Source organism: Macaca fascicularis, chromosome 5 (genome assembly GCF_037993035.2).
Source record: "Macaca fascicularis isolate 582-1 chromosome 5, T2T-MFA8v1.1".
Taxonomy (NCBI): Eukaryota; Metazoa; Chordata; class Mammalia; order Primates; family Cercopithecidae; genus Macaca; species Macaca fascicularis.
The window spans coordinates 146,388,090-146,394,560 of NC_088379.1; positions in this window are offsets into that span (position 1 = coordinate 146,388,090).

Below are 6,471 nucleotides of genomic sequence, written 5' to 3' on the forward strand. Positions count from 1 at the left end.
TCAATCCCTTCTGGCTTATAAGGTTTCTGCTGTGAAGTCTACTGTTAGTCTGATAGGTTTTCCTTTATAGGTTGCCTGATGCTTTTATCTCACTGCTCTGAGAAGTCTTTCCTTTATGTTGACTTTAGATAGCCTCATGATTGTGTTCCTTGATGATGTCCTTTTTGCAGTGAATCTCCCAGGGGTTCTTTGGGCTTCTTGTATTTGTGAATCTAAATCTCTAGCAACACCTGGGAAGTTTTCCTCAATTATTTCCTCAAAGAAGTTTTCCAAACTTTTTCTTTCTCTTTTCCCTCAGGAACACCAGTGAATCTTAGGTCTGGACATTTTACATAATCCCGTATTTCTTGGAGACGTTCATTTCTTTTGATTCATTTTTCTTTATTTTTGTCTGATTGGGTTAGCTCAAAAACCTTATCTTTGAGCTTTGAAATTATTTCTTCTACTTATTCCAGTCTATTGTTAAAACTTTACACTGCATTGCTGAGTGCGTTGGCTCATGCCTGTAATCCAGCACTTTGGGAGGCCGAGGCAGGCCAATCACTTTTGGTCAGGAGTTCGAGAACAGCCTGGCCAACACAGGAAACCCCATCTCTACCAAAAATACAAAAATTAGCCAGGTGTGGTGGCAGGTGCCTATAATCCCAGCAACTCGGGAGGCTGAGGCAGGAGAATTACTTGAACCTGGGAGGTGAAGGTTGCAGTGAGCCAAGATTGCACCACTACATTCTAGCCCAGGTAACAGAGTGAGACTCTGTCTTAAAACAAACAAAAAAACCCAAAAACCACAAAACAAAAAAAACCCACAAAACTTTACTCTGCATTTTGTAATGCCCTAAATATATTTTACATTTCCAAACGTTATGATTGATTTTTCTTCAAAATATGTCTTTAGAAAATTTTTGACTCATATCCTGAATTGTTTTTTACATTTCTTTATGTTAGTTTTCACCTTTCTTTTATATCTCCCTGAGTAGCATAATAATAAACTCTTTGAATTCTTTGCCTGATATCTCAAAGATTTCATCTTGCTTTGGATCCACTGCTGGAGATTTACTGTGATCTTTTTGGGGATGTTATAGAACCCTATTTTGTCATACTGTCAGAATTATTTCTCTGTTTTTTCTCATTGGGGTAGACATTTTTTCCTAGTTATTCTTGAATTTATTTTTGATTCACCTGTGGTTTTTTTTTTCTTTTTCTTTCCCCCTTAAGGATGTGACTTCAATGTTTACAGTTCTTTGTAACCGAATTTGGGTTTGGTGTTTTCAGGGGTGAAGGCTCTGTATGAGTCCCTTGGTTATAAGTCTTTGTATAATAGCTTTCTTAGAAGCTGGCTATAGTAGCAACGTGCTCAGTGTATGAGCAAGTTCACTGACTCCTATGAGGTTGGAATGGCAGAGGTCTCTGAAAACTTATCTCATTCCTCTGTGGTATGCACCTATTTACTTATTTATGCCCTAGTATTTTATTTTCTGGGTTGAATAGTTCAGGCTTCAGATGAATAGGGAAGGAGTCCTTGGGTTTAAACTGGCTGTGGCTAAAGCAGGTGGGTCGATGCAATACCTAATGGGGCATTGAGGTCCCAGCCTTGACAGAGGTGATTGGGGACCTCTTGGTGAAATGTGCTGAGGTCTCATCAGGGGGAAGCGTGGGAGCCACCTCAGCTCCCCTGCCAGGCAGGTAGGAAAGTGAACTACCTCCCAGTCACACTGCTGACCCTGTGTTTAGCTATTCAGATCAGACAGGTAGTTATTTCTATTTTGATGTTCCATATAAACAGGGATCATGACTCTACCCTTCATGCAAGACAGACATGGAGGGCACTCCTGCCATGAGGATGCAGTCGCTTTGAGGTGTTCCAGAAAGACTGTCTACAGGTATACTCATGCTGAGCTCCCATGGGAGAAGCCCCAGCTGTGTCTGCAGTGGTGGAGGAGGGGAAAAAGAACTCCTCTTCTCCAAGATCCTTCGCAATTACCAGGGCTGCTTGCCTGTTGGGGTAGAGCCACAGATTTTCCTCTCTGAACCCAGCACTGCACCTGTGCCTCTGTTGAAATAAACTTCCCACAAGCAGAAAGTTCTGAGACTCAAGGCTTGCAAGTCTGGATTCTTTTGTCCCACAGGTTGCTTCCTTCATGTGGTGCCATCCCCCTTCCCCTAGGAGGAGGAGCCCCTGAGAGCCAGACTACTGTGAGTGCTGCTGCTCCTCTGGGTCCAGCCGCCCAGTGGGCTGTCACATTATAGGCTCGTTCTAGAGAATGTCTGCAAGGGATCCAGTGATATGCCCTGTCCTCAAGTCTCTCAGAAGTGGGCACCAGCACTAGCTCTGATGGGGGTGGCAGGATAATGACACAGAATGTGAGATTTCCTTGGTTATGAATAGTCAGTGTGTTGACTTTCTCAAATTCTGGTTGCAGTAATGACGAACTGCTCACATGGACAGACTCAGGACCTCCTAGCTAGCCAGCGTTCTGCAGGCATTCTGATAGCTGAGGTCACACACAAGTTTTCTCCTTCATGAGTGCTATGTTACTCTACCTGGCAGCGCTATGTTATTCTACCTGGCAATGCTATAGTGGACTGTGTCGACTGGCTTCCAGCCAGCGGGTGGTGCTTGCAAAAAGCACCAGCTGCAGTGGCAGTGGTGGGATTTGTGCTTGCCTTATGTTACCGAGGGGAGGTACTCTGGTGTCTCTGGCAATGAGTGGGGCCATAGGGTGCCTAAAAATTTCTGTCCTTTTTGTTAAGATACCAGTGGGGGGGCAGTGGTGGAGGTGCAAAGTCAGTGGGGGCTGGGTCTTGAATGTCTGTGTTGTGGCTGTCCACTTGTGGGGCAAGCAGAAGGCCCAGTTGGGGTCAAAGGGTGGTTATGTGGCCATTGGAGTAATGTTCCAGGGAGGAGCACAGCTGCCTCTGCTGCACAGGAGAGTCTGCCTGGGAAGTGGGGAGTAGCAGGCAGCAGTAAGCCCCAGCCAACTCCCATGCACTTGGCAAGGCAGGTCTCACACCCACAGTGTTTCACTAGCAGCAGCTAGCTAGGTTCCAGGCAGCCTGTGCTCAGAACTCAAAATTGCCCCAGGCCATAAGCCTTCCCAGGGAGACAGCAATGATGGCTTTCAGGCCATGCCCCTCCCAGTCCACCTGCAAACAGCTCCTGTGCTTGCACACTTCCCAGTTGCCCTTTGGTTCTGGTCAAGGGAGTTTGTCTTCGATTGAGATTATATTGCAAATTTCAGTTGGGAACTTCTTTTAACCTGTGACTACTGCCTGAGTCAGCTGACAGACATCTGTGTGGTCATCTGTGAGGTAGAATCAGAAATAGCTTCCCTACATCCTTACTGGAGACTGGGATTGCACACAAAGCACTTTCCACTGCTGCTCTTCTTGTACACTCCCCACTGGAGCTAAATCAGCTCCAGCACTGGGTAAGGTTAAGGACTTCCTCTGTGGCCAGGATTCCTGGGTTCCCCATTGGGGGTGTATATCCTGGAGGCAGTTTATTCCCCTCTCACACTGGGGCCTGGCTCATGAATTTTTACCCGGGTTTGTGAACTGACAGAAGCTAATTGATTATTTTTGGTAAATGTTTATTGCCACTTATAGTGAATAAGTAGGTGCAAGCTTGCACCTCCTCATAACCAGGAAGCAAAGCAAATGTGTCAGGCTAGATGTTGCCTACCACACCAATGAGCAACCATTTCACAGACATGTAACCCATTCCCTAAGCCTATTGAAGCTATAACTCTCTGTTCTTTTAGATGCTCAATGGCCTCTGATATGAAAGATTTATCTAAGGCAAATTAAGCATTATTCTTGTGTCAGAATTTGGTGAATTATCTATTGGAAGCAATCAACTAAGAATTCTCAGAACCAGCATTTGAATGTAGGATCATTTAAGGATGCAGCCTAGGGTGCTATACTTAAAATATAGGCCACAGAACTCTAAATGTTCATTTGTCCAAATATGAAGAAATGCCTCTCTAAAATTCTAACAGTCTCAATACTATATTAAACAACTCTAAACTTATCCTGGGTGTCACTAATTTCTGCCAATGAGAAACGTATTTGTTACACTCATTATGTGCGTGATGAAAACCCCAGCTGTTGCCAAAAGCTAAACATAGTTGAAGCTTATTTATTAGCCACCCCATAAGTGTGACCTTTCCAATTAAATGCGAGCTAATTATACCAGAAATGTAAATTCCTGATTTAGGTAACTGGCTTCCCCTATGTATAGACTGAAATGAGCTAGCAATTTATATCACATTAGATATATTCAACAATTTTAAATAAATTACAGATGTAAATATATCAGCAAAAGATGCTACTCATTAAGGAAGACAATGACCATCCTAATTAACTGAATTTATACACAACTAGGGAATCGCAGCCATGAAGTTGACTGAATTCTTGTCAGTTACTGTAATAGGATACGTGGAACTTTATTTATAGTTGCTATGTCAATAACTGTAAATCTAAGACACATAGCCTTTTTCTTTGGATTCATATTATACATACTGTATAATTCTTTTTTGTAGTCATGGAAGTCAGCACATCCTGATCAGCTTTATCACTTAACTAAATTTTTCATTTCTTTGGCTCTTCAGAATCCTGAGGAATAGAAATAGGAATTCTCTTTAACTTTAAAGATCTTTGAATGTGATGACTTTTCATTCTTACCTATACTTTCAGGATCCTTGACTTCTTATAGATATTTTTGTCAGTTGAATCCTACATATTTCTTGTGGTCTTGAGTGACTTACAATAACAACCTATAAGGTCAGTCTACTGATATAATTGCTATTATGCCCCATTGCAGGAGACACTCAAGTATTAGAACTTCTTCTTTTCTAAGGGATCATTCTCAAGAAGAAAACATACAATGTTATTTTTAGGTGTATATGACATATGCTAGTGGGCCTCAAATGTGTATCTTTAACCCTAATTACTTTCCTGAATTCTGGAGTTTTATTTCCAGTCTTCTACTAGACATTTCAACTTACATACCTAATAAGTATCTCAAGTAATCACGGAGAAAATCCTATTGAATTTTGCTTCCACTTCTTTAATCTCTTCCTCCGTACATCTTTCTCATGACAGTACCAAAGCACAAATATTCATTCAGGTACTCAGGCCAATAATCTAGGAGTTATTCTTGGTTCCTCTTTTTTGCTTACCCATTCCTCCTGTTCCATCCACCCCACCATTAAACTCTGTTGCCTCTGCCTATAAACGTACTCTGAGTCACTCCATCCAACTCACCATCATCTCTCAGCAGGACAATTTCAATATATCTTCAACTGATCTTGCTGCTTCTGCTCCTGCTCTTCTGTCATCCATTCTTCATGAAGTGATTTTGTTAAAATTGAGATCAGATGTTCTTCCCTCCCCAAAACTCTCTAAAATTTTCTTACCACACTCAGAATAAAATCCAAACTTATTACCTATTTTTTACAAGATATGACCTTTCTGAATTCTTTGACCTCATCACCTAGCCCCTTCCTTACTCACTAGACACTGGTCAGAGAGTTTTTTTATTTCCCCCAAACTCACGGAGCTTATTTCTGTCGCAGGGATTTTGCTCTAGCCCTTCCCTCTGAATAGAACACCATTTCCTCTAATTGTAGGAAGGCTGACTCTTTTTGCATAATTAAAATTTCAGTGGAAGGTACCCCTTGTTGCCCTCTACCATTCCACATTATTTTAATTCTGTGCATTGCATTTATCAATACTTATATATTATTTTGTGGTCATTATATGGCTTTTCCAATAATATATACCGATCATGCCTATTTTGTTCACTACTATATTTCCAGGGCTTATGGAATATGATATATTTAATGTATATTTTTAAAAGAACAAACATTCAGAATATAATCTAGCTTTCCAAATATCTATTGATAATTTCATCCATGTGTCCCATAGGCACCTCATTATTTAATTTCATAATTACTCTTTTTTCTGTATCCCCTATGACAAAGACTGTCATCACCTGCCCATGTGATTTTTTAAATGCTCTCACAGGTGACTTACAGGTCCAGAAAAGATTATTCAGATGCTACATTTTCTTTAATATATGAATTTGATTTGATCCCATGAATTTGATTATATTTATTAATATGCCAATTTAAGTCACCTTTAAATTTGTTTTAACCAGTTATTTATATTTCATTTATATATCTATTGTACTTAAGATTTCCTTTTGAATCACTTTATGTGACTCACTAACAAATAAAACCATCAGAATTACTTAATAAATTCTTAAAAATCTAGTAAATTAAACTTATACATACGCTGAGTCTTACATTCTCTGAAATGTTGCAGTATTGTTTATATAGCTAATAAAATTTTACTTTAAAATAACAAGTAACAAGTCTAAATCAATTTCTATTTCTAGAAATAGAAATTTAAATCTATTTCTATACCAGAAATAGAAAATAAAGGGAAAAAATTCTCATAAACCTAAAA